The 24,414-nt window shown below is 73.5% G+C and overlaps 13 non-coding genes and 10 pseudogenes across 13 annotated transcripts; all 23 read right to left on the bottom strand.

The window, feature by feature from the left end:
- Positions 1-576: 576 nt before the first annotated feature.
- On the bottom strand, positions 577-695 carry LOC133076147 (5S ribosomal RNA). Its single transcript, XR_009697504.1, has one exon. It is a non-coding gene; the product is annotated as a 5S ribosomal RNA (ribosomal RNA).
- A 908-nt stretch (positions 696-1,603) lies between these two features.
- Positions 1,604-1,722, bottom strand: LOC133075298 (5S ribosomal RNA; annotated as a pseudogene).
- Positions 1,723-2,632: 910 nt separating this feature from the next.
- Positions 2,633-2,751, bottom strand: LOC133076086 (5S ribosomal RNA). Its single transcript, XR_009697487.1, has one exon. It is a non-coding gene; the product is annotated as a 5S ribosomal RNA (ribosomal RNA).
- Positions 2,752-3,663: 912 nt separating this feature from the next.
- Positions 3,664-3,782, bottom strand: LOC133075288 (5S ribosomal RNA; annotated as a pseudogene).
- Positions 3,783-4,727: 945 nt separating this feature from the next.
- On the bottom strand, positions 4,728-4,846 carry LOC133075997 (5S ribosomal RNA). The gene has a single exon (XR_009697443.1). It is a non-coding gene; the product is annotated as a 5S ribosomal RNA (ribosomal RNA).
- A 918-nt stretch (positions 4,847-5,764) lies between these two features.
- On the bottom strand, positions 5,765-5,883 carry LOC133075940 (5S ribosomal RNA). Its single transcript, XR_009697429.1, has one exon. It is a non-coding gene; the product is annotated as a 5S ribosomal RNA (ribosomal RNA).
- A 909-nt stretch (positions 5,884-6,792) lies between these two features.
- LOC133075283 (5S ribosomal RNA) lies at positions 6,793-6,911 on the bottom strand (annotated as a pseudogene).
- A 946-nt stretch (positions 6,912-7,857) lies between these two features.
- On the bottom strand, positions 7,858-7,976 carry LOC133075896 (5S ribosomal RNA). Its single transcript, XR_009697421.1, has one exon. It is a non-coding gene; the product is annotated as a 5S ribosomal RNA (ribosomal RNA).
- A 912-nt stretch (positions 7,977-8,888) lies between these two features.
- Positions 8,889-9,007, bottom strand: LOC133075278 (5S ribosomal RNA; annotated as a pseudogene).
- Positions 9,008-9,959: 952 nt separating this feature from the next.
- Positions 9,960-10,078, bottom strand: LOC133075843 (5S ribosomal RNA). The gene has a single exon (XR_009697411.1). It is a non-coding gene; the product is annotated as a 5S ribosomal RNA (ribosomal RNA).
- Positions 10,079-10,996: 918 nt separating this feature from the next.
- On the bottom strand, positions 10,997-11,115 carry LOC133075799 (5S ribosomal RNA). Its single transcript, XR_009697408.1, has one exon. It is a non-coding gene; the product is annotated as a 5S ribosomal RNA (ribosomal RNA).
- Positions 11,116-12,023: 908 nt separating this feature from the next.
- LOC133075276 (5S ribosomal RNA) lies at positions 12,024-12,142 on the bottom strand (annotated as a pseudogene).
- A 940-nt stretch (positions 12,143-13,082) lies between these two features.
- On the bottom strand, positions 13,083-13,201 carry LOC133075746 (5S ribosomal RNA). The gene has a single exon (XR_009697403.1). It is a non-coding gene; the product is annotated as a 5S ribosomal RNA (ribosomal RNA).
- Positions 13,202-14,119: 918 nt separating this feature from the next.
- On the bottom strand, positions 14,120-14,238 carry LOC133075679 (5S ribosomal RNA). The gene has a single exon (XR_009697383.1). It is a non-coding gene; the product is annotated as a 5S ribosomal RNA (ribosomal RNA).
- Positions 14,239-15,147: 909 nt separating this feature from the next.
- On the bottom strand, positions 15,148-15,266 carry LOC133075271 (5S ribosomal RNA; annotated as a pseudogene).
- Positions 15,267-16,174: 908 nt separating this feature from the next.
- LOC133075266 (5S ribosomal RNA) lies at positions 16,175-16,293 on the bottom strand (annotated as a pseudogene).
- A 908-nt stretch (positions 16,294-17,201) lies between these two features.
- Positions 17,202-17,320, bottom strand: LOC133075260 (5S ribosomal RNA; annotated as a pseudogene).
- A 940-nt stretch (positions 17,321-18,260) lies between these two features.
- On the bottom strand, positions 18,261-18,379 carry LOC133075619 (5S ribosomal RNA). The gene has a single exon (XR_009697377.1). It is a non-coding gene; the product is annotated as a 5S ribosomal RNA (ribosomal RNA).
- A 918-nt stretch (positions 18,380-19,297) lies between these two features.
- LOC133075560 (5S ribosomal RNA) lies at positions 19,298-19,416 on the bottom strand. Its single transcript, XR_009697372.1, has one exon. It is a non-coding gene; the product is annotated as a 5S ribosomal RNA (ribosomal RNA).
- A 909-nt stretch (positions 19,417-20,325) lies between these two features.
- On the bottom strand, positions 20,326-20,444 carry LOC133075254 (5S ribosomal RNA; annotated as a pseudogene).
- A 946-nt stretch (positions 20,445-21,390) lies between these two features.
- On the bottom strand, positions 21,391-21,509 carry LOC133075502 (5S ribosomal RNA). Its single transcript, XR_009697365.1, has one exon. It is a non-coding gene; the product is annotated as a 5S ribosomal RNA (ribosomal RNA).
- Positions 21,510-22,427: 918 nt separating this feature from the next.
- On the bottom strand, positions 22,428-22,546 carry LOC133075450 (5S ribosomal RNA). Its single transcript, XR_009697357.1, has one exon. It is a non-coding gene; the product is annotated as a 5S ribosomal RNA (ribosomal RNA).
- Positions 22,547-23,456: 910 nt separating this feature from the next.
- LOC133075250 (5S ribosomal RNA) lies at positions 23,457-23,575 on the bottom strand (annotated as a pseudogene).
- Between the last annotated feature and the right edge of the window lie 839 nt (positions 23,576-24,414).

Raw genomic sequence — 24,414 nt, 5'->3', positions numbered from 1 at the left:
GCCGGCCCTCCTGCCCGACGGCAGTCGGCCCTTAACCCACTGGGAGCCACCATTGAGTCGGCACGGCCCCTTAGCCCCAGCAAGGCCACCCTTGCCCCCACGCCACCCGCCGAGCACAGGACCCGGCGCCTTGTGGCCGGCCGGCCCGGAGCACCGGCCCCGGCCCCCGCCCCCGCTCCCGCCCCCGGCCGTGGCGAAACGGCGGAGGGGGGGCTTTTTCCGGAGGGAGCTGTGGAGAGACACACCGGCAGATAGGTGGCTGCGCCGGGGCTGGGCGCTGGTGGGGGCGGCCAGGTGCAGGTCAAGGGGCTCGCGGGCCGCACGGCCGGCACCCGGGCCTGAGGCGGAGTCTGGGTTCAGGCCAGCCACCCCGGGAGCGGCTGGGATGCGGCTGCCTTCCAGGGCCGCCTTCTGGCCGCCTGGCCGGCCAGGCAGGCGGAGAGCGCCCCCTCTGGCGCGCTGTGGTGGGAGGGGCCGGAGGAGGTGGGGCCTGCAGCGGTGCCCGGCGGGGGCGGGGGCGGGGGCGGGGGCGGAGGCGGCGGGCGACTAAAGGAGAAGGCGGAGCGGGAGGCAAAAAGCCTACAGCACCCGGTATTCCCAGGCGGTCTCCCATCCAAGTACTAACCAGGCCCGACCCTGCTTAGCTTCCGAGATCAGACGAGATCGGGCGCGTTCAGGGTGGTATGGCCGTAGACGCAGGAGGGGCCCGCGCGGTGCCTCTTGAGGCCCAGCTTCGCTGGCGCCTGCGCCTTACCGCCATGCCGGCGGCCAGCCCTCTCCGGCAGGGCCCTGCCGCCCGCCCAGGCAGGCGACAGGAGGCCTCGGGGACCCGGGGGTGGCGGAGTGGTGGGCCACCTCGCAGCCCAGGGCGGGCGGGACGCTCCAGGCCCGTCGGCGCTTGGCACCCCGCCGCAGATCCCGCTCGACGCTCACAGGGACGCGGCCCCGGAGGCTTCAGGGCCCGGCGGCCGCGGTCCCTTGGGCATCCCCCCCTGCCCGCCCACGCGGAGTTAGGCGCAGCCCGGCCACGGCCGGGCCGGCCCTCCGGCCGGGCAGCAGCTGGCCCGAAGCCACTGGGAGCCACCATGGAGTGGGCACGGCCCCTTAGCCCCAGCAAGGCCCCCCCTTGCCCCCACGCCGCCCGCCGAGCACAGGACCCCGGCCCTGGTGGACGGCAGGCCCGGAGAAGCGGCCCCGGCCCCCGCCCCCGCTCCCGCCCCCGGCCGTGGCGAAACGGCGGAGGGCGGGCTTTTTCCGGAGGGAGCTGTGGAGAGACACACGGGCAGACAGGGGGCTGCGGCGCGGCTGGGCTCCGGTGGGGGCGGCCAAGTGCAGGTCGAGGGCTTCGTGGGCCGCACGGACGGTACCCCGGCCTGCGGCGGAGTCTGGGTCCGGGCCAGCCACCACGGGAGCGGCTGGGGTGGCGGCTGCCTTCCAGGGCCGCATTCTGGCCGCATGTCCAGCCAGCTCGGCGGGGAGCGATCCCTCCGGCGCGCTGTGTTGGGAGGGACGTGAGGAGGTGAGGCCTGCAGCGGTGCTCAGCGGGGCGGAGGCGGCCTCGGCCGCGGGCCACTAAATGTCAAGGCGGAGCGGGAGGCAAAAAAGCCTACAGCACTCGGTATTCCCATGTGGTCTCCCATCCAGGTACGAAACAGGCCAGACCCTGATTAGCTTCCGAGATCAGACGAGGTGTGGTGCGTTCAGGGAGGTGTGGCCGTAGAATGCAGCGGGGGCCACGGTGTGCCTCTTGAGGCTTAGCTTCGCTGGTGCTGGTGACTTACCGCCAGCCCGGCAGCCAACCCTCTCCGGCGCGGCCCTGCCGTCCGCCCAGGCAAGCGACAGGAGGCCTCGAGGGCCCGGGGGTGGTGGAGTTGTGGGCGACTTCGCAGCTCAGGTCAGGCGGGACCCTCCAGGCCTGTAGGCGCTTGGCCCTCCGCCCCAGAGCCGCTCAACGCTCACAGGACTTGGCCCCGGAGACTTAAGGGCCTGTGGCCCTTGGTCCCTTGTGCATTCCCCACCCTGTCAATCCACACAGTGCTAGGCGCAGCCCAGCCACGGCCTGGCCGGCCCGCCTGCCCAACGGCAGTTGGCCCGAAGCCACTGGGAGCCACCATTGAGCCGGCACGGCCCCTTAGACACAGCAACGCCACCCTTGCCCCCACGCCAACTGCCGAGCAAAGTTCCCGGCGCCTGGTGTCTAGCCAGCCCAGCGAACCGGTCCCAGCCCACGACCCCGCTCCCACTCTCGGCCGTGGCGAAGTGGCAAAGGGTGGGCTTTTTCCGGAGGGAGCTGTGGAGAGACACACGGGCAGACAGGGGGCTGCGGCGCGGCTGGGCTCCGGTGGGGGCAGCCAAGTGCAGGTCGAGGGCTTCGTGGGCCGCACGGACGGCACCCCGGCCTGCGGCGGAGTCTGGGTCCGGGCCAGCAACCACGGGAGCGGCTGGGGTGGCGGCTGCCTTCCAGGGCCGCCTTCTGGCCGCCTGGCCGGCCAGGCCGGCGCGGAGCGCCCCCTCTGGCGCGCTGTGGTGGGAGGGGCCGGAGGAGGTGGGGCCTGCAGCGCTGCCCGGCGGGGGCCGGGGCGGGGGCGGAGGCGGCGGGCGACTAAAGGAGAAGGCGGAGCGGGAGGCAAAAAGCCTACAGCACCCGGTATTCCCAGGCGGTCTCCCATCCAAGTACTAACCAGGCCCGACCCTGCTTAGCTTCCGAGATCAGACGAGATCGGGCGCGTTCAGGGTGGTATGGCCGTAGACGCAGGAGGGGCCCGCGCGGTACCTCTTGAGGCCCAGCTTCGCTGGCGCCTGCGCCTTACCGCCATGCCGGCGGCCAGCCCTCTCCGGCAGGGCCCTGCCGCCCGCCCAGGCAGGCGACAGGAGGCCTCGGGGACCCGGGGGTGGCGGAGTGGTGGGCCACCTCGCAGCCCAGGGCGGGCGGGACGCTCCAGGCCCGTCGGCGCTTGGCGCCCCGACCGCAGATTCCCGCTCGACGCTCACAGGGACGCGGCCCCGGAGGCTTCAGGGCCCGTCGGCCGCGGTCCTTGGGCATCCCCCCCTGCCCGCCCACGCGGAGTTAGGCGCAGCCCGGCCACGGCCGGGCCGGCCCTCCGGCCGGGCAGCAGCTGGCCCGAAGCACTGGGAGCCACCATGGAGTGGGCACGGCCCCTTAGCCCCAGCAAGGCCCCCCCTTGCCCCCACGCCGCCCGCCGAGCACAGGACCCCGGCCCTGGTGGCCGGCCAGGCCCGGAGAAGCGGCCCCGGCCCCCGCCCCCGCTCCCGCCCCCGGCCGTGGCGAAACGGCGGAGGGGGGGGCTTTTTCCGGAGGGAGCTGTGGAGAGACACACGGGCAGACAGGGGGCTGCGGCGCGGCTGGGCTCCGGTGGGGGCGGCCAAGTGCAGGTCGAGGGCCTCGCGGGCCGCACGGACGGCACCCCGGCCTGCGGCGGAGTCTGGGTCCGGGCCAGCCACCACGGGAGCGGCTGGGGTGGCGGCTGCCTTCCAGGGCCGCATTCTGGCCGCATGTCCAGCCAGCTCGGCGGGGGAGCGATCCCTCCGGCGCGCTGTGTTGGGAGGGACGTGAGGAGGTGAGGCCTGCAGCGGTGCTCAGCGGGGGCGGAGGCAGGCCTCGGCCGCGGGCCACTAAATGTCAAGGCGGAGCGGGAGGCAAAAAGCCTACAGCACTCGGTATTCCCATGTGGTCTCCCATCCAGGTACGAAACAGGCCAGACCCTGATTAGCTTCCGAGATCAGACGAGGTGTGGTGCGTTCAGGGAGGTGTGGCCGTAGAATGCAGCGGGGGCCACGGTGTGCCTCTTGAGGCTTAGCTTCGCTGGTGCTGGCGACTTACCGCCAGCCCGGCAGCCAACCCTCTCCGGCGCGGCCCTGCCGTCCGCCCAGGCAAGCGACAGGAGGCCTCGAGGGCCCGGGGGTGGTGGAGTTGTGGGCGACTTCGCAGCTCAGGTCAGGCGGGACCCTCCAGGCCTGTAGGCGCTTGGCCCTCCGCCCCAGAGCCGCTCAACGCTCACAGGACTTGGCCCCGGAGGCTTAAGGGCCTGTGGCCCTCGGTCCCTTGTGCATTCCCCACCCTGTCAATCCACACAGTGCTAGGCGCAGCCCAGCCACGGCCTGGCCGGCCCGCCTGCCCAACGGCAGTTGGCCCGAAGCCACTGGGAGCCACCATTGAGCCGGCACGGCCCCTTAGACACAGCAACGCCCACCTTGCCCCCACGCCAACTGCCGAGCAAAGTTCCCGGCGCCTGGTGTCTAGCCAGCCCAGCGAACCGGTCCCAGCCCACGACCCCGCTCCCACTCTCGGCCGTGGCGAAGTGGCAAAGGGTGGGCTTTTTCCGGAGGGAGCTGTGGAGAGACACACGGGCAGACAGGGGGCTGCGGCGTGGCTGGGCTCCGGTGGGGGCGGCCAAGTGCAGGTCGAGGGCTTCGTGGGCCGCACGGACGGCACCCCGGCCTGCGGCGGAGTCTGGGTCCGGGCCAGCCACCACGGAGCGGCTGGGGTGGCGGCTGCCTTCCAGGGCCGCCTTCTGGCCGCCTGGCCGGCCAGGCCGGCGCGGAGCGCCCCCCTCTGGCGCGCTGTGGTGGGAGGGGCCGGAGGAGGTGGGGCCTGCAGCGCTGCCCGGCGGGGGCGGGGGCGGGGGCGGAGGCAGCGGCCTCGGCCTTGGCCTCGGCCTCGGCCTAGGCGCGGGCGACTAAAGGAGAAGGCGGAGCGGGAGGCAAAAAGCCTACAGCACCCGGTATTCCCAGGCGGTCTCCCATCCAAGTACTAACCAGGCCCGACCCTGCTTAGCTTCCGAGATCAGACGAGATCGGGCGCGTTCAGGGTGGTATGGCCGTAGACGTTAAAAGGGGCCCGCGGAGTGCCTCTTGAGGCCCAGCTTCGCTGGCGCTTGCGCCTCCCCGCCAGCCCGGCGGCCAGCCCGCCCCGGCAGGGCCCCGCCGCCCGCCCAGGCAGGGCAACGGCGGCCTCGGGTACCAGGGGGGTGGCGGAGGGTTCGGCGACCTCCCAGCCCAGGGCGGGCGGGACCCACCAAACCGTTCGGCGCTTGGCGCCCCGCCCCAGATCCCGCACGTCGCTCACAGGGACGTGGCCCCGGAGGCTTCAGGGCCCGGGGCCCGCGGTCCCTTGGGCCTCCCCTCTGCCCGCCCACGCGGCGCTAGGCGCAGCCCAGCCGCAGCCCGGGCCGGCCCTCCTGCCCGACGGCAGTCGGCCCTTAACCCACTGGGAGCCACCATTGAGTCGGCACGGCCCCTTAGCCCCAGCAAGGCCACCCTTGCCCCCACGCCACCCGCCGAGCACAGGACCCGGCGCCTTGTGGCCGGCCGGCCCGGAGCACCGGCCCCGGCCCCCGCCCCCGCTCCCGCCCCCGGCCGTGGCGAAACGGCGGAGGGGGGGCTTTTTCCGGAGGGAGCTGTGGAGAGACACACCGGCAGATAGGTGGCTGCGCCGGGGCTGGGCGCTGGTGGGGGCGGCCAGGTGCAGGTCAAGGGGCTCGCGGGCCGCACGGCCGGCACCCGGGCCTGAGGCGGAGTCTGGGTTCAGGCCAGCCACCCCGGGAGCGGCTGGGATGCGGCTGCCTTCCAGGGCCGCCTTCTGGCCGCCTGGCCGGCCAGGCAGGCGGAGAGCGCCCCCTCTGGCGCGCTGTGGTGGGAGGGGCCGGAGGAGGTGGGGCCTGCAGCGGTGCCCGGCGGGGGCGGGGGCGGGGGCGGGGGCGGAGGCGGCGGGCGACTAAAGGAGAAGGCGGAGCGGGAGGCAAAAAGCCTACAGCACCCGGTATTCCCAGGCGGTCTCCCATCCAAGTACTAACCAGGCCCGACCCTGCTTAGCTTCCGAGATCAGACGAGATCGGGCGCGTTCAGGGTGGTATGGCCGTAGACGCAGGAGGGGCCCGCGCGGTGCCTCTTGAGGCCCAGCTTCGCTGGCGCCTGCGCCTTACCGCCATGCCGGCGGCCAGCCCTCTCCGGCAGGGCCCTGCCGCCCGCCCAGGCAGGCGACAGGAGGCCTCGGGGACCCGGGGGTGGCGGAGTGGTGGGCCACCTCGCAGCCCAGGGCGGGCGGGACGCTCCAGGCCCGTCGGCGCTTGGCGCCCCGCCGCAGATCCCGCTCGACGCTCACAGGGACGCGGCCCCGGAGGCTTCAGGGCCCGGCGGCCGCGGTCCCTTGGGCATCCCCCCCTGCCCGCCCACGCGGAGTTAGGCGCAGCCCGGCCACGGCCGGGCCGGCCCTCCGGCCGGGCAGCAGCTGGCCCGAAGCCACTGGGAGCCACCATGGAGTGGGCACGGCCCCTTAGCCCCAGCAAGGCCCCCCCTTGCCCCCACGCCGCCCGCCGAGCACAGGACCCCGGCCCTGGTGGCCGGCAGGCCCGGAGAAGCGGCCCGGCCCCCGCCCCCGCTCCCGCCCCCGGTCGTGGCGAAACGGCGGAGGGGGGGGCTTTTTCCGGAGGGAGCTGTGGAGAGACACACGGGCAGACAGGGGGCTGCGGCGCGGCTGGGCTCCGGTGGGGGCGGCCAAGTGCAGGTCGAGGGCCTCGCGGGCCGCACGGACGGCACCCCGGCCTGCGGCGGAGTCTGGGTCCGGGCCAGCCACCACGGGAGTGGCTGGGGTGGCGGCTGCCTTCCAGGGCCGCATTCTGGCCGCATGTCCAGCCAGCTCGGCGGGGAGCGATCCCTCCGGCGCGCTGTGTTGGGAGGGACGTGAGGAGGTGAGGCCTGCAGCGGTGCTCAGCGGGGGCGGAGGCGGCCTCGGCCGCAGGCCACTAAATGTCAAGGCGGAGCGGGAGGCAAAAAAGCCTACAGCACTCGGTATTCCCATGTGGTCTCCCATCCAGGTACGAAACAGGCCAGACCCTGATTAGCTTCCGAGATCAGACGAGGTGTGGTGCGTTCAGGGAGGTGTGGCCGTAGAATGCAGCGGGGGCCACGGTGTGCCTCTTGAGGCTTAGCTTCGCTGGTGCTGGCGACTTACCGCCAGCCCGGCAGCCAACCCTCTCCGGCGCGGCCCTGCCGTCCGCCCAGGCAAGTGACAGGAGGCCTCGAGGGCCCGGGGGTGGTGGAGTTGTGGGCGACTTCGCAGCTCAGGTCAGGCGGGACCCTCCAGGCCTGTAGGCGCTTGGCCCTCCGCCCCAGAGCCGCTCAACGCTCACAGGACTTGGCCCCGGAGGCTTAAGGGCCTGTGGCCCTCGGTCCCTTGTGCATTCCCCACCCTGTCAATCCACACAGTGCTAGGCGCAGCCCAGCCACGGCCTGGCCGGCCCGCCTGCCCAACGGCAGTTGGCCCGAAGCCACTGGGAGCCACCATTGAGCCGGCACGGCCCCTTAGACACAGCAACGCCACCCTTGCCCCCACGCCAACTGCCGAGCAAAGTTCCCGGCGCCTGGTGTCTAGCCAGCCCAGCGAACCGGTCCCAGCCCACGACCCCGCTCCCACTCTCGGCCGTGGCGAAGTGGCAAAGGGTGGGCTTTTTCCGGAGGGAGCTGTGGAGAGACACACGGGCAGACAGGGGGCTGCGGCGCGGCTGGGCTCCGGTGGGGGCGGCCAAGTGCAGGTCGAGGGCTTCGTGGGCCGCACGGACGGCACCCCGGCCTGCGGCGGAGTCTGGGTCCGGGCCAGCCACCACGGGAGCGGCTGGGGTGGCGGCTGCCTTCCAGGGCCGCCTTCTGGCCGCCTGGCCGGCCAGGCCGGCGCGGAGCGCCCCCTCTGGCGCGCTGTGGTGGGAGGGGCCGGAGGAGGTGGGGCCTGCAGCGCTGCCCGGCGGGGGCGGGGGCGGGGGCGGAGGCAGCGGCCTCGGCCTTGGCCTCGGCCTCGGCCTAGGCCGCGGGCGACTAAAGGAGAAGGCGGAGCGGGAGGCAAAAAGCCTACAGCACCCGGTATTCCCAGGCGGTCTCCCATCCAAGTACTAACCAGGCCCGACCCTGCTTAGCTTCCGAGATCAGACGAGATCGGGCGCGTTCAGGGTGGTATGGCCGTAGACGTTAAAAGGGGCCCGCGGAGTGCCTCTTGAGGCCCAGCTTCGCTGGCGCTTGCGCCTCCCCGCCAGCCCGGCGGCCAGCCCGCCCCGGCAGGGCCCCGCCGCCCGCCCAGGCAGGGCAACGGCGGCCTCGGGTACCAGGGGGGTGGCGGAGGGTTCGGCGACCTCCCAGCCCAGGGCGGGCGGGACCCACCAAACCGTTCGGCGCTTGGCGCCCCGCCCCAGATCCCGCACGTCGCTCACAGGGACGTGGCCCCGGAGGCTTCAGGGCCCGGGGCCCGTGGTCCCTTGGGCCTCCCCTCTGCCCGCCCACGCGGCGCTAGGCGCAGCCCAGCCGCAGCCCGGGCCGGCCCTCCTGCCCGACGGCAGTCGGCCCTTAACCCACTGGGAGCCACCATTGAGTCGGCACGGCCCCTTAGCCCCAGCAAGGCCACCCTTGCACCCACGCCACCCGCCGAGCACAGGACCCGGCGCCTTGTGGCCGGCCGGCCCGGAGCACCGGCCCCGGCCCCCGCCCCCGCTCCCGCCCCCGGCCGTGGCGAAACGGCGGAGGAGGGGGCTTTTTCCGGAGGGAGCTGTGGAGAGACACACGGGCAGACAGGGGGCTGCGGCGCGGCTGGGCTCCGGTGGGGGCGGCCAAGTGCAGGTCGAGGGCCTCGCGGGCCGCACGGACGGCACCCCGGCCTGCGGCGGAGTCTGGGTCCGGGCCAGCCACCACGGGAGCGGCTGGGGTGGCGGCTGCCTTCCAGGGCCGCATTCTGGCCGCATGTCCAGCCAGCTCGGCGGGGAGCGATCCCTCCGGCGCGCTGTGTTGGGAGGGACGTGAGGAGGTGAGGCCTGCAGCGGTGCTCAGCGGGGGCGGAGGCGGCCTCGGCCGCGGGCCACTAAATGTCAAGGCGGAGCGGGAGGCAAAAAAGCCTACAGCACTCGGTATTCCCATGTGGTCTCCCATCCAGGTACGAAACAGGCCAGACCCTGATTAGCTTCCGAGATCAGACGAGGTGTGGTGCGTTCAGGGAGGTGTGGCCGTAGAATGCAGCGGGGGCCACGGTGTGCCTCTTGAGGCTTAGCTTCGCTGGTGCTGGCGACTTACCGCCAGCCCGGCAGCCAACCCTCTCCGGCGCGGCCCTGCCGTCCGCCCAGGCAAGCGACAGGAGGCCTCGAGGGCCCGGGGGTGGTGGAGTTGTGGGCGACTTCGCAGCTCAGGTCAGGCGGGACCCTCCAGGCCTGTAGGCGCTTGGCCCTCCGCCCCAGAGCCGCTCAACGCTCACAGGACTTGGCCCCGGAGGCTTAAGGGCCTGTGGCCCTCGGTCCCTTGTGCATTCCCCATCCTGTCAATCCACACAGTGCTAGGCGCAGCCCAGCCACGGCCTGGCCGGCCCGCCTGCCCAACGGCAGTTGGCCCGAAGCCACTGGGAGCCACCATTGAGCCGGCACGGCCCCTTAGACACAGCAACGCCACCCTTGCCCCCACGCCAACTGCCGAGCAAAGTTCCCGGCGCCTGGTGTCTAGCCAGCCCAGCGAACCGGTCCCAGCCCACGACCCCGCTCCCACTCTCGGCCGTGGCGAAGTGGCAAAGGGTGGGCTTTTTCCGGAGGGAGCTGTGGAGAGACACACGGGCAGACAGGGGGCTGCGGCGCGGCTGGGCTCCGGTGGGGGCGGCCAAGTGCAGGTCGAGGGCTTCGTGGGCCGCACGGACGGCACCCCGGCCTGCGGCGGAGTCTGGGTCCGGGCCAGCCACCACGGGAGCGGCTGGGGTGGCGGCTGCCTTCCAGGGCCGCCTTCTGGCCGCCTGGCCGGCCAGGCCGGCGCGGAGCGCCCCCTCTGGCGCGCTGTGGTGGGAGGGGCCGGAGGAGGTGGGGCCTGCAGCGCTGCCCGGCGGGGGCGGGGGCGGGGGCGGGGGCGGAGGCAGCGGCCTCGGCCTTGGCCTCGGCCTCGGCCTAGGCCGCGGGCGACTAAAGGAGAAGGCGGAGCGGGAGGCAAAAAGCCTACAGCACCCGGTATTCCCAGGCGGTCTCCCATCCAAGTACTAACCAGGCCCGACCCTGCTTAGCTTCCGAGATCAGACGAGATCGGGCGCGTTCAGGGTGGTATGGCCGTAGACGTTAAAAGGGGCCCGCGGAGTGCCTCTTGAGGCCCAGCTTCGCTGGCGCTTGCGCCTCCCCGCCAGCCCGGCGGCCAGCCCGCCCCGGCAGGGCCCCGCCGCCCGCCCAGGCAGGGCAACGGCGGCCTCGGGTACCAGGGGGGTGGCGGAGGGTTCGGCGACCTCCCAGCCCAGGGCGGGCGGGACCCACCAAACCGTTCGGCGCTTGGCGCCCCGCCCCAGATCCCGCACGTCGCTCACAGGGACGTGGCCCCGGAGGCTTCAGGGCCCGGGGCCCGCGGTCCCTTGGGCCTCCCCTCTGCCCGCCCACGCGGCGCTAGGCGCAGCCCAGCCGCAGCCCGGGCCGGCCCTCCTGCCCGACGGCAGTCGGCCCTTAACCCACTGGGAGCCACCATTGAGTCGGCACGGCCCCTTAGCCCCAGCAAGGCCACCCTTGCCCCCACGCCACCCGCCGAGCACAGGACCCGGCGCCTTGTGGCCGGCCGGCCCGGAGCACCGGCCCCGGCCCCCGCCCCCGCTCCCGCCCCCGGCCGTGGCGAAACGGCGGAGGGGGGGCTTTTTCCGGAGGGAGCTGTGGAGAGACACACCGGCAGATAGGTGGCTGCGCCGGGGCTGGGCGCTGGTGGGGGCGGCCAGGTGCAGGTCAAGGGGCTCGCGGGCCGCACGGCCGGCACCCGGGCCTGAGGCGGAGTCTGGGTTCAGGCCAGCCACCCCGGGAGCGGCTGGGATGCGGCTGCCTTCCAGGGCCGCCTTCTGGCCGCCTGGCCGGCCAGGCAGGCGGAGAGCGCCCCCTCTGGCGCGCTGTGGTGGGAGGGGCCGGAGGAGGTGGGGCCTGCAGCGGTGCCCGGCGGGGGCGGGGGCGGGGGCGGGGGCGGAGGCGGCGGGCGACTAAAGGAGAAGGCGGAGCGGGAGGCAAAAAGCCTACAGCACCCGGTATTCCCAGGCGGTCTCCCATCCAAGTACTAACCAGGCCCGACCCTGCTTAGCTTCCGAGATCAGACGAGATCGGGCGCGTTCAGGGTGGTATGGCCGTAGACGCAGGAGGGGCCCGCGCGGTGCCTCTTGAGGCCCAGCTTCGCTGGCGCCTGCGCCTTACCGCCATGCCGGCGGCCAGCCCTCTCCGGCAGGGCCCTGCCGCCCGCCCAGGCAGGCGACAGGAGGCCTCGGGGACCCGGGGGTGGCGGAGTGGTGGGCCACCTCGCAGCCCAGGGCGGGCGGGACGCTCCAGGCCCGTCGGCGCTTGGCGCCCCGCCGCAGATCCCACTCGACGCTCACAGGGACGCGGCCCCGGAGGCTTCAGGGCCCGGCGGCCGCGGTCCCTTGGGCATCCCCCCCTGCCCGCCCACGCGGAGTTAGGCGCAGCCCGGCCACGGCCGGGCCGGCCCTCCGGCCGGGCAGCAGCTGGCCCGAAGCCACTGGGAGCCACCATGGAGTGGGCACGGCCCCTTAGCCCCAGCAAGGCCCCCCCTTGCCCCCACGCCGCCCGCCGAGCACAGGACCCCGGCCCTGGTGGACGGCAGGCCCGGAGAAGCGGCCCCGGCCCCCGCCCCCGCTCCCGCCCCCGGCCGTGGCGAAACGGCGGAGGGGGGGCTTTTTCCGGAGGGAGCTGTGGAGAGACACACGGGCAGACAGGGGGCTGCGGCGCGGCTGGGCTCCGGTGGGGGCGGCCAAGTGCAGGTCGAGGGCTTCGTGGGCCGCACGGACGGTACCCCGGCCTGCGGCGGAGTCTGGGTCCGGGCCAGCCACCACGGGAGCGGCTGGGGTGGCGGCTGCCTTCCAGGGCCGCATTCTGGCCGCATGTCCAGCCAGCTCGGCGGGGAGCGATCCCTCCGGCGCGCTGTGTTGGGAGGGACGTGAGGAGGTGAGGCCTGCAGCGGTGCTCAGCGGGGCGGAGGCGGCCTCGGCCGCGGGCCACTAAATGTCAAGGCGGATCGGGAGGCAAAAAAGCCTACAGCACTCGGTATTCCCATGTGGTCTCCCATCCAGGTACGAAACAGGCCAGACCCTGATTAGCTTCCGAGATCAGACGAGGTGTGGTGCGTTCAGGGAGGTGTGGCCGTAGAATGCAGCGGGGGCCACGGTGTGCCTCTTGAGGCTTAGCTTCGCTGGTGCTGGCGACTTACCGCCAGCCCGGCAGCCAACCCTCTCCGGCGCGGCCCTGCCGTCCGCCCAGGCAAGCGACAGGAGGCCTCGAGGGCCCGGGGGTGGTGGAGTTGTGGGCGACTTCGCAGCTCAGGTCAGGCGGGACCCTCCAGGCCTGTAGGCGCTTGGCCCTCCGCCCCAGAGCCGCTCAACGCTCACAGGACTTGGCCCCGGAGGCTTAAGGGCCTGTGGCCCTCGGTCCCTTGTGCATTCCCCACCCTGTCAATCCACACAGTGCTAGGCGCAGCCCAGCCACGGCCTGGCCGGCCCGCCTGCCCAACGGCAGTTGGCCCGAAGCCACTGGGAGCCACCATTGAGCCGGCACGGCCCCTTAGACACAGCAACGCCACCCTTGCCCCCACGCCAACTGCCGAGCAAAGTTCCTGGCGCCTGGTGTCTAGCCAGCCCAGCGAACCGGTCCCAGCCCACGACCCCGCTCCCACTCTCGGCCGTGGCGAAGTGGCAAAGGGTGGGCTTTTTCCGGAGGGAGCTGTGGAGAGACACACGGGCAGACAGGGGGCTGCGGCGCGGCTGGGCTCCGGTGGGGGCGGCCAAGTGCAGGTCGAGGGCTTCGTGGGCCGCACGGATGGCACCCCGGCCTGCGGCGGAGTCTGGGTCCGGGCCAGCCACCACGGGAGCGGCTGGGGTGGCGGCTGCCTTCCAGGGCCGCCTTCTGGCCGCCTGGCCGGCCAGGCCGGCGCGGAGCGCCCCCTCTGGCGCGCTGTGGTGGGAGGGGCCGGAGGAGGTGGGGCCTGCAGCGCTGCCCGGCGGGGGCGGGGGCGGGGGCGGAGGCAGCGGCCTCGGCCTCGGCCTCGGCCTAGGCCGCGGGCGACTAAAGGAGAAGGTGGAGCGGGAGGCAAAAAGCCTACAGCACCCGGTATTCCCAGGCGGTCTCCCATCCAAGTACTAACCAGGCCCGACCCTGCTTAGCTTCCGAGATCAGACGAGATCGGGCGCGTTCAGGGTGGTATGGCCGTAGACGTTAAGAGGGGCCCGCGGAGTGCCTCTTGAGGCCCAGCTTCGCTGGCGCTTGCGCCTCCCCGCCAGCCCGGCGGCCAGCCCGCCCCGGCAGGGCCCCGCCGCCCGCCCAGGCAGGGCAACGGCGGCCTCGGGTACCAGGGGGGTGGCGGAGGGTTCGGCGACCTCCCAGCCCAGGGCGGGCGGGACCCACCAAACCGTTCGGCGCTTGGCGCCCCGCCCCAGATCCCGCACGTCGCTCACAGGGACGTGGCCCCGGAGGCTTCAGGGCCCGGGGCCCGCGGTCCCTTGGGCCTCCCCTCTGCCCGCCCACGCGGCGCTAGGCGCAGCCCAGCCGCAGCCCGGGCCGGCCCTCCTGCCCGACGGCAGTCGGCCCTTAACCCACTGGGAGCCACCATTGAGTCGGCACGGCCCCTTAGCCCCAGCAAGGCCACCCTTGCCCCCACGCCACCCGCCGAGCACAGGACCCGGCGCCTTGTGGCCGGCCGGCCCGGAGCACCGGCCCCGGCCCCCGCCCCCGCTCCCGCCCCCGGCCGTGGCGAAACGGCGGAGGGGGGGCTTTTTCCGGAGGGAGCTGTGGAGAGACACACCGGCAGATAGGTGGCTGCGCCGGGGCTGGGCGCTGGTGGGGGCGGCCAGGTGCAGGTCAAGGGGCTCGCGGGCCGCACGGCCGGCACCCGGGCCTGAGGCGGAGTCTGGGTTCAGGCCAGCCACCCCGGGAGCGGCTGGGATGCGGCTGCCTTCCAGGGCCGCCTTCTGGCCGCCTGGCCGGCCAGGCAGGCGGAGAGCGCCCCCTCTGGCGCGCTGTGGTGGGAGGGGCCGGAGGAGGTGGGGCCTGCAGCGGTGCCCGGCGGGGGCGGGGGCGGGGGCGGGGGCGGAGGCGGCGGGCGACTAAAGGAGAAGGCGGAGCGGGAGGCAAAAAGCCTACAGCACCCGGTATTCCCAGGCGGTCTCCCATCCAAGTACTAACCAGGCCCGACCCTGCTTAGCTTCCGAGATCAGACGAGATCGGGCGCGTTCAGGGTGGTATGGCCGTAGACGCAGGAGGGGCCCGCGCGGTGCCTCTTGAGGCCCAGCTTCGCTGGCGCCTGCGCCTTACCGCCATGCCGGCGGCCAGCCCTCTCCGGCAGGGCCCTGCCGCCCGCCCAGGCAGGCGACAGGAGGCCTCGGGGACCCGGGGGTGGCGGAGTGGTGGGCCACCTCGCAGCCCAGGGCGGGCGGGACGCACCAGGCCCGTCGGCGCTTGGCGCCCCGCCGCAGATCCCGCTCGACGCTCACAGGGACGCGGCCCCGGAGGCTTCAGGGCCCGGCGGCCGCGGTCCCTTGGGCATCCCCCCCTGCCCGCCCACGCGGAGTTAGGCGCAGCCCGGCCACGGCCGGGCCGGCCCTCCGGCCGGGCAGCAGCTGGCCCGAAGCCACTGGGAGCCACCATGGAGTGGGCACGGCCCCTTAGCCCCAGCAAGGCCCCCCCTTGCCCCCACGCCGCCCGCCGAGCACAGGACCCCGGCCCTGGTGGCCGGCAGGCCCGGAGAAGCGGCCCCGGCCCCCGCCCCCGCTCCCGCCCCCGGCCGTGGCGAAACGGCGGAGGGGGGGCTTTTTCCGGAGGGAGCTGTGGAGAGACACACGGGCAGACAGGGGGCTGCGGCGCGGCTGGGCTCCGGTGGGGGCGGCCAAGTGCAGGTCGAGGGCCTCGCGGGCCGCACGGACGGCACCCCGGCCTGCGGCGGAGTCTGGGTCCGGGCCAGCCACCACGGGAGCGGCTGGGGTGGCGGCTGCCTTCCAGGGCCGCATTCTGGCCGCATGTCCAGCCAGCTCGGCGGGGAGCGATCCCTCCGGCGCGCTGTGTTGGGAAGGACGTGAGGAGGTGAGGCCTGCAGCGGTGCTCAGCGGGGGCGGAGGCGGCCTCGGCCGCGGGCCACTAAATGTCAAGGCGGAGCGGGAGGCAAAAAAGCCTACAGCACTCGGTATTCCCATGTGGTCTCCCATCCAGGTACGAAACAGGCCAGACCCTGATTAGCTTCCGAGATCAGACGAGGTGTGGTGCGTTCAGGGAGGTGTGGCCGTAGAATGCAGCGGGGGCCACGGTGTGCCTCTTGAGGCTTAGCTTCGCTGGTGCTGGCGACTTACCGCCAGCCCGGCAGCCAACCCTCTCCGGCGCGGCCCTGCCGTCCGCCCAGGCAAGCGACAGGAGGCCTCGAGGGCCCGGGGGTGGTGGAGTTGTGGGCGACTTCGCAGCTCAGGTCAGGCGGGACCCTCCAGGCCTGTAGGCGCTTGGCCCTCCGCCCCAGAGCCGCTCAACGCTCACAGGACATGGCCCCGGAGGCTTAAGGGCCTGTGGCCCTCGGTCCCTTGTGCATTCCCCACCCTGTCAATCCACACAGTGCTAGGCGCAGCCCAGCCACGGCCTGGCCGGCCCGCCTGCCCAACGGCAGTTGGCCCGAAGCCACTGGGAGCCACCATTGAGCCGGCACGGCCCCTTAGACACAGCAACGCCACCCTTGCCCCCACGCCAACTGCCGAGCAAAGTTCCCGGCGCCTGGTGTCTAGCCAGCCCAGCGAACCGGTCCCAGCCCACGACCCCGCTCCCACTCTCGGCCGTGGCGAAGTGGCAAAGGGTGGGCTTTTTCCGGAGGGAGCTGTGGAGAGACACACGGGCAGACAGGGGGCTGCGGCGCGGCTGGGCTCCGGTGGGGGCGGCCAAGTGCAGGTCGAGGGCTTCGTGGGCCGCACGGACGGCACCCCGGCCTGCGGCGGAGTCTGGGTCCGGGCCAGCCACCACGGGAGCGGCTGGGGTGGCGGCTGCCTTCCAGGGCCGCATTCTGGCCGCATGTCCAGCCAGCTCGGTGGGGAGCGATCCCTCCGGCGCGCTGTGTTGGGAGGGACGTGAGGAGGTGAGGCCTGCAGCGGTGCTCAGCGGGGGCGGAGGCGGCCTCGGCCGCGGGCCACTAAATGTCAAGGCGGAGCGGGAGGCAAAAAAGCCTACAGCACTCGGTATTCCCATGTGGTCTCCCATCCAGGTACGAAACAGGCCAGACCCTGATTAGCTTCCGAGATCAGACGAGGTGTGGTGCGTTCAGGGAGGTGTGGCCGTAGAATGCAGCGGGGGCCACGGTGTGCCTCTTGAGGCTTAGCTTCGCTGGTGCTGGCGACTTACCGCCAGCCCGGCAGCCAACCCTCTCCGGCGCGGCCCTGCCGTCCGCCCAGGCAAGCGACAGGAGGCCTCGAGGGCCCGGGGGTGGTGGAGTTGTGGGCGACTTCGCAGCTCAGGTCAGGCGGGACCCTCCAGGCCTGTAGGCGCTTGGCCCTCCGCCCCAGAGCCGCTCAACGCTCACAGGACATGGCCCCGGAGGCTTAAGGGCCTGTGGCCCTCGGTCCCTTGTGCATTCCCCACCCTGTCAATCCACACAGTGCTAGGCGCAGCCCAGCCACGGCCTGGCCGGCCCGCCTGCCCAACGGCAGTTGGCCCGAAGCCACTGGGAGCCACCATTGAGCCGGCACGGCCCCTTAGACACAGCAACGCCACCCTTGCCCCCACGCCAACTGCCGAGCAAAGTTCCCGGCGCCTGGTGTCTAGCCAGCCCAGCGAACCGGTCCCAGCCCACGACCCCGCTCCCACTCTCGGCCGTGGCGAAGTGGCAAAGGGTGGGCTTTTTCCGGAGGGAGCTGTGGAGAGACACACGGGCAGACAGGGGGCTGCGGCGCGGCTGGGCTCCGGTGGGGGCGGCCAAGTGCAGGTCGAGGGCTTCGTGGGCCGCACGGACGGCACCCCGGCCTGCGGCGGAGTCTGGGTCCGGGCCAGCCACCACGGGAGCGGCTGGGGTGGCGGCTGCCTTCCAGGGCCGCATTCTGGCCGCATGTCCAGCCAGCTCGGTGGGGAGCGATCCCTCCGGCGCGCTGTGTTGGGAGGGACGTGAGGAGGTGAGGCCTGCAGCGGTGCTCAGCGGGGGCGGAGGCGGCCTCGGCCGCGGGCCACTAAATGTCAAGGCGGAGCGGGAGGCAAAAAAGCCTACAGCACTCGGTATTCCCATGTGGTCTCCCATCCAGGTACGAAACAGGCCAGACCCTGATTAGCTTCCGAGATCAGACGAGGTGTGGTGCGTTCAGGGAGGTGTGGCCGTAGAATGCAGCGGGGGCCACGGTGTGCCTCTTGAGGCTTAGCTTCGCTGGTGCTGGCGACTTACCGCCAGCCCGGCAGCCAACCCTCTCCGGCGCGGCCCTGCCGTCCGCCCAGGCAAGCGACAGGAGGCCTCGAGGGCCCGGGGGTGGTGGAGTTGTGGGCGACTTCGCAGCTCAGGTCAGGCGGGACCCTCCAGGCCTGTAGGCGCTTGGCCCTCCGCCCCAGAGCCGCTCAACGCTCACAGGACTTGGCCCCGGAGGCTTAAGGGCCTGTGGCCCTCGGTCCCTTGTGCATTCCCCACCCTGTCAATCCACACAGTGCTAGGCGCAGCCCAGCCACGGCCTGGCCGGCCCGCCTGCCCAACGGCAGTTGGCCCGAAGCCACTGGGAGCCACCATTGAGCCGGCACGGCCCCTTAGACACAGCAACGCCACCCTTGCCCCCACGCCAACTGCCGAGCAAAGTTCCTGGCGCCTGGTGTCTAGCCAGCCCAGCGAACCGGTCCCAGCCCACGACCCCGCTCCCACTCTCGGCCGTGGCGAAGTGGCAAAGGGTGGGCTTTTTCCGGAGGGAGCTGTGGAGAGACACACGGGCAGACAGGGGGCTGCGGCGCGGCTGGGCTCCGGTGGGGGCGGCCAAGTGCAGGTCGAGGGCTTCGTGGGCCGCACGGATGGCACCCCGGCCTGCGGCGGAGTCTGGGTCCGGGCCAGCCACCACGGGAGCGGCTGGGGTGGCGGCTGCCTTCCAGGGCCGCCTTCTGGCCGCCTGGCCGGCCAGGCCGGCGCGGAGCGCCCCCTCTGGCGCGCTGTGGTGGGAGGGGCCGGAGGAGGTGGGGCCTGCAGCGCTGCCCGGCGGGGGCGGGGGCGGGGGCGGAGGCAGCGGCCTCGGCCTCGGCCTCGGCCTAGGCCGCGGGCGACTAAAGGAGAAGGTGGAGCGGGAGGCAAAAAGCCTACAGCACCCGGTATTCCCAGGCGGTCTCCCATCCAAGTACTAACCAGGCCCGACCCTGCTTAGCTTCCGAGATCAGACGAGATCGGGCGCGTTCAGGGTGGTATGGCCGTAGACGTTAAGAGGGGCCCGCGGAGTGCCTCTTGAGGCCCAGCTTCGCTGGCGCTTGCGCCTCCCCGCCAGCCCGGCGGCCAGCCCGCCCCGGCAGGGCCCCGCCGCCCGCCCAGGCAGGGCAACGGCGGCCTCGGGTACCAGGGGGGTGGCGGAGGGTTCGGCGACCTCCCAGCCCAGGGCGGGCGGGACCCACCAAACCGTTCGGCGCTTGGCGCCCCGCCCCAGATCCCGCACGTCGCTCACAGGGACGTGGCCCCGGAGGCTTCAGGGCCCGGGGCCCGCGGTCCCTTGGGCCTCCCCTCTGCCCGCCCACGCGGCGCTAGGCGCAGCCCAGCCGCAGCCCGGGCCGGCCCTCCTGCCCGACGGCAGTCGGCCCTTAACCCACTGGGAGCCACCATTGAGTCGGCACGGCCCCTTAGCCCCAGCAAGGCCACCCTTGCCCCCACGCCACCCGCCGAGCACAGGACCCGGCGCCTTGTGGCCGGCCGGCCCGGAGCACCGGCCCCGGCCCCCGCCCCCGCTCCCGCCCCCGGCCGTGGCGAAACGGCGGAGGGGGGGCTTTTTCCGGAGGGAGCTGTGGAGAGACACACCGGCAGATAGGTGGCTGCGCCGGGGCTGGGCGCTGGTGGGGGCGGCCAGGTGCAGGTCAAGGGGCTCGCGGGCCGCACGGCCGGCACCCGGGCCTGAGGCGGAGTCTGGGTTCAGGCCAGCCACCCCGGGAGCGGCTGGGATGCGGCTGCCTTCCAGGGCCGCCTTCTGGCCGCCTGGCCGGCCAGGCAGGCGGAGAGCGCCCCCTCTGGCGCGCTGTGGTGGGAGGGGCCGGAGGAGGTGGGGCCTGCAGCGGTGCCCGGCGGGGGCGGGGGCGGGGGCGGGGGCGGAGGCGGCGGGCGACTAAAGGAGAAGGCGGAGCGGGAGGCAAAAAGCCTACAGCACCCGGTATTCCCAGGCGGTCTCCCATCCAAGTACTAACCAGGCCCGACCCTGCTTAGCTTCCGAGATCAGACGAGATCGGGCGCGTTCAGGGTGGTATGGCCGTAGACGCAGGAGGGGCCCGCGCGGTGCCTCTTGAGGCCCAGCTTCGCTGGCGCCTGCGCCTTACCGCCATGCCGGCGGCCAGCCCTCTCCGGCAGGGCCCTGCCGCCCGCCCAGGCAGGCGACAGGAGGCCTCGGGGACCCGGGGGTGGCGGAGTGGTGGGCCACCTCGCAGCCCAGGGCGGGCGGGACGCACCAGGCCCGTCGGCGCTTGGCGCCCCGCCGCAGATCCCGCTCGACGCTCACAGGGACGCGGCCCCGGAGGCTTCAGGGCCCGGCGGCCGCGGTCCCTTGGGCATCCCCCCCTGCCCGCCCACGCGGAGTTAGGCGCAGCCCGGCCACGGCCGGGCCGGCCCTCCGGCCGGGCAGCAGCTGGCCCGAAGCCACTGGGAGCCACCATGGAGTGGGCACGGCCCCTTAGCCCCAGCAAGGCCCCCCCTTGCCCCCACGCCGCCCGCCGAGCACAGGACCCCGGCCCTGGTGGCCGGCAGGCCCGGAGAAGCGGCCCCGGCCCCCGCCCCCGCTCCCGCCCCCGGCCGTGGCGAAACGGCGGAGGGGGGGCTTTTTCCGGAGGGAGCTGTGGAGAGACACACGGGCAGACAGGGGGCTGCGGCGCGGCTGGGCTCCGGTGGGGGCGGCCAAGTGCAGGTCGAGGGCCTCGCGGGCCGCACGGACGGCACCCCGGCCTGCGGCGGAGTCTGGGTCCGGGCCAGCCACCACGGGAGCGGCTGGGGTGGCGGCTGCCTTCCAGGGCCGCATTCTGGCCGCATGTCCAGCCAGCTCGGCGGGGAGCGATCCCTCCGGCGCGCTGTGTTGGGAAGGACGTGAGGAGGTGAGGCCTGCAGCGGTGCTCAGCGGGGGCGGAGGCGGCCTCGGCCGCGGGCCACTAAATGTCAAGGTGGAGCGGGAGGCAAAAAAGCCTACAGCACTCGGTATTCCCATGTGGTCTCCCATCCAGGTACGAAACAGGCCAGACCCTGATTAGCTTCCGAGATCAGACGAGGTGTGGTGCGTTCAGGGAGGTGTGGCCGTAGAATGCAGCGGGGGCCACGGTGTGCCTCTTGAGGCTTAGCTTCGCTGGTGCTGGCGACTTACCGCCAGCCCGGCAGCCAACCCTCTCCAGCGCGGCCCTGCCGTCCGCCCAGGCAAGCGACAGGAGGCCTCGAGGGCCCGGGGGTGGTGGAGTTGTGGGCGACTTCGCAGCTCAGGTCAGGCGGGACCCTCCAGGCCTGTAGGCGCTTGGCCCTCCGCCCCAGAGCCGCTCAACGCTCACAGGACTTGGCCCCGGAGGCTTAAGGGCCTGTGGCCCTCGGTCCCTTGTGCATTCCCCACCCTGTCAATCCACACAGTGCTAGGCGCAGCCCAGCCACGGCCTGGCCGGCCCGCCTGCCCAACGGCAGTTGGCCCGAAGCCACTGGGAGCCACCATTGAGCCGGCACGGCCCCTTAGACACAGCAACGCCACCCTTGCCCCCACGCCAACTGCCGAGCAAAGTTCCCGGCGCCTGGTGTCTAGCCAGCCCAGCGAACCGGTCCCAGCCCACGACCCCGCTCCCACTCTCGGCCGTGGCGAAGTGGCAAAGGGTGGGCTTTTTCCGGAGGGAGCTGTGGAGAGACACACGGGCAGACAGGGGGCTGCGGCGCGGCTGGGCTCCGGTGGGGGCGGCCAAGTGCAGGTCGAGGGCTTCGTGGGCCGCACGGACGGCACCCCGGCCTGCGGCGGAGTCTGGGTCCGGGCCAGCCACCACGGGAGCGGCTGGGGTGGCGGCTGCCTTCCAGGGCCGCCTTCTGGCCGCCTGGCCGGCCAGGCCGGCGCGGAGCGCCCCCTCTGGCGCGCTGTGGTGGGAGGGGCCGGAGGAGGTGGGGCCTGCAGCGCTGCCCGGCGGGGGCGGGGGCGGGGGCGGAGGCAGCGGCCTCGGCCTTGGCCTCGGCCTCGGCCTAGGCCGCGGGCGACTAAAGGAGAAGGCGGAGCGGGAGGCAAAAAGCCTACAGCACCCGGTATTCCCAGGCGGTCTCCCATCCAAGTACTAACCAGGCCCGACCCTGCTTAGCTTCCGAGATCAGACGAGATCGGGCGCGTTCAGGGTGGTATGGCCGTAGACGTTAAAAGGGGCCCGCGGAGTGCCTCTTGAGGCCCAGCTTCGCTGGCGCTTGCGCCTCCCCGCCAGCCCGGCGGCCAGCCCGCCCCGGCAGGGCCCCGCCGCCCGCCCAGGCAGGGCAACGGCGGCCTCGGGTACCAGGGGGGTGGCGGAGGGTTCGGCGACCTCCCAGCCCAGGGCGGGCGGGACCCACCAAACCGTTCGGCGCTTGGCGCCCCGCCCCAGATCCCGCACGTCGCTCACAGGGACGTGGCCCCGGAGGCTTCAGGGCCCGGGGCCCGCGGTCCCTTGGGCCTCCCCTCTGCCCGCCCACGCGGCGCTAGGCGCAGCCCAGCCGCAGCCCGGGCCGGCCCTCCTGCCCGACGGCAGTCGGCCCTTAACCCACTGGGAGCCACCATTGAGTCGGCACGGCCCCTTAGCCCCAGCAAGGCCACCCTTGCCCCCACGCCACCCGCCGAGCACAGGACCCGGCGCCTTGTGGCCGGCCGGCCCGGAGCACCGGCCCCGGCCCCCGCCCCCGCTCCCGCCCCCGGCCGTGGCGAAACGGCGGAGGGGGGGCTTTTTCCGGAGGGAGCTGTGGAGAGACACACCGGCAGATAGGTGGCTGCGCCGGGGCTGGGCGCTGGTGGGGGCGGCCAGGTGCAGGTCAAGGGGCTCGCGGGCCGCACGGCCGGCACCCGGGCCTGAGGCGGAGTCTGGGTTCAGGCCAGCCACCCCGGGAGCGGCTGGGATGCGGCTGCCTTCCAGGGCCGCCTTCTGGCCGCCTGGCCGGCCAGGCAGGCGGAGAGCGCCCCCTCTGGCGCGCTGTGGTGGGAGGGGCCGGAGGAGGTGGGGCCTGCAGCGGTGCCCGGCGGGGGCGGGGGCGGGGGCGGGGGCGGAGGCGGCGGGCGACTAAAGGAGAAGGCGGAGCGGGAGGCAAAAAGCCTACAGCACCCGGTATTCCCAGGCGGTCTCCCATCCAAGTACTAACCAGGCCCGACCCTGCTTAGCTTCCGAGATCAGACGAGATCGGGCGCGTTCAGGGTGGTATGGCCGTAGACGCAGGAGGGGCCCGCGCGGTGCCTCTTGAGGCCCAGCTTCGCTGGCGCCTGCGCCTTACCGCCATGCCGGCGGCCAGCCCTCTCCGGCAGGGCCCTGCCGCCCGCCCAGGCAGGCGACAGGAGGCCTCGGGGACCCGGGGGTGGCGGAGTGGTGGGCCACCTCGCAGCCCAGGGCGGGCGGGACGCTCCAGGCCCGTCGGCGCTTGGCGCCCCGCCGCAGATCCCGCTCGACGCTCACAGGGACGCGGCCCCGGAGGCTTCAGGGCCCGGCGGCCGCGGTCCCTTGGGCATCCCCCCCTGCCCGCCCACGCGGAGTTAGGCGCAGCCCGGCCACGGCCGGGCCGGCCCTCCGGCCGGGCAGCAGCTGGCCCGAAGCCACTGGGAGCCACCATGGAGTGGGCACGGCCCCTTAGCCCCAGCAAGGCCCCCCCTTGCCCCCACGCCGCCCGCCGAGCACAGGACCCCGGCCCTGGTGGCCGGCAGGCCCGGAGAAGCGGCCCCGGCCCCCGCCCCCGCTCCCGCCCCCGGTCGTGGCGAAACGGCGGAGGGGGGGGCTTTTTCCGGAGGGAGCTGTGGAGAGACACACGGGCAGACAGGGGGCTGCGGCGCGGCTGGGCTCCGGTGGGGGCGGCCAAGTGCAGGTCGAGGGCCTCGCGGGCCGCACGGACGGCACCCCGGCCTGCGGCGGAGTCTGGGTCCGGGCCAGCCACCACGGGAGTGGCTGGGGTGGCGGCTGCCTTCCAGGGCCGCATTCTGGCCGCATGTCCAGCCAGCTCGGCGGGGAGCGATCCCTCCGGCGCGCTGTGTTGGGAGGGACGTGAGGAGGTGAGGCCTGCAGCGGTGCTCAGCGGGGGCGGAGGCGGCCTCGGCCGCGGGCCACTAAATGTCAAGGCGGAGCGGGAGGCAAAAAAGCCTACAGCACTCGGTATTCCCATGTGGTCTCCCATCCAGGTACGAAACAGGCCAGACCCTGATTAGCTTCCGAGATCAGACGAGGTGTGGTGCGTTCAGGGAGGTGTGGCCGTAGAATGCAGCGGGGGCCACGGTGTGCCTCTTGAGGCTTAGCTTCGCTGGTGCTGGCGACTTACCGCCAGCCCGGCAGCCAACCCTCTCCGGCGCGGCCCTGCCGTCCGCCCAGGCAAGCGACAGGAGGCCTCGAGGGCCCGGGGGTGGTGGAGTTGTGGGCGACTTCGCAGCTCAGGTCAGGCGGGACCCTCCAGGCCTGTAGGCGCTTGGCCCTCCGCCCCAGAGCCGCTCAACGCTCACAGGACTTGGCCCCGGAGGCTTAAGGGCCTGTGGCCCTCGGTCCCTTGTGCATTCCCCACCCTGTCAATCCACACAGTGCTAGGCGCAGCCCAGCCACGGCCTGGCCGGCCCGCCTGCCCAACGGCAGTTGGCCCGAAGCCACTGGGAGCCACCATTGAGCCGGCACGGCCCCTTAGACACAGCAACGCCACCCTTGCCCCCACGCCAACTGCCGAGCAAAGTTCCCGGCGCCTGGTGTCTAGCCAGCCCAGCGAACCGGTCCCAGCCCACGACCCCGCTCCCACTCTCGGCCGTGGCGAAGTGGCAAAGGGTGGGCTTTTTCCGGAGGGAGCTGTGGAGAGACACACGGGGAGACAGGGGGCTGCGGCGCGGCTGGGCTCCGGTGGGGGCGGCCAAGTGCAGGTCGAGGGCTTCGTGGGCCGCACGGACGGCACCCCGGCCTGCGGCGGAGTCTGGGTCCGGGCCAGCCACCACGGGAGCGGCTGGGGTGGCGGCTGCCTTCCAGGGCCGCCTTCTGGCCGCCTGGCCGGCCAGGCCGGCGCGGAGCGCCCCCTCTGGCGCGCTGTGGTGGGAGGGGCCGGAGGAGGTGGGGCCTGCAGCGC

This window comes from Eubalaena glacialis, chromosome 1, assembly GCF_028564815.1.
Source record: "Eubalaena glacialis isolate mEubGla1 chromosome 1, mEubGla1.1.hap2.+ XY, whole genome shotgun sequence".
Classification (NCBI taxonomy): domain Eukaryota; kingdom Metazoa; phylum Chordata; class Mammalia; order Artiodactyla; family Balaenidae; genus Eubalaena; species Eubalaena glacialis.
The sequence above is the reverse complement of the archived record's forward strand: the minus strand, read 5'-3'. Positions and strand labels throughout refer to the sequence as shown.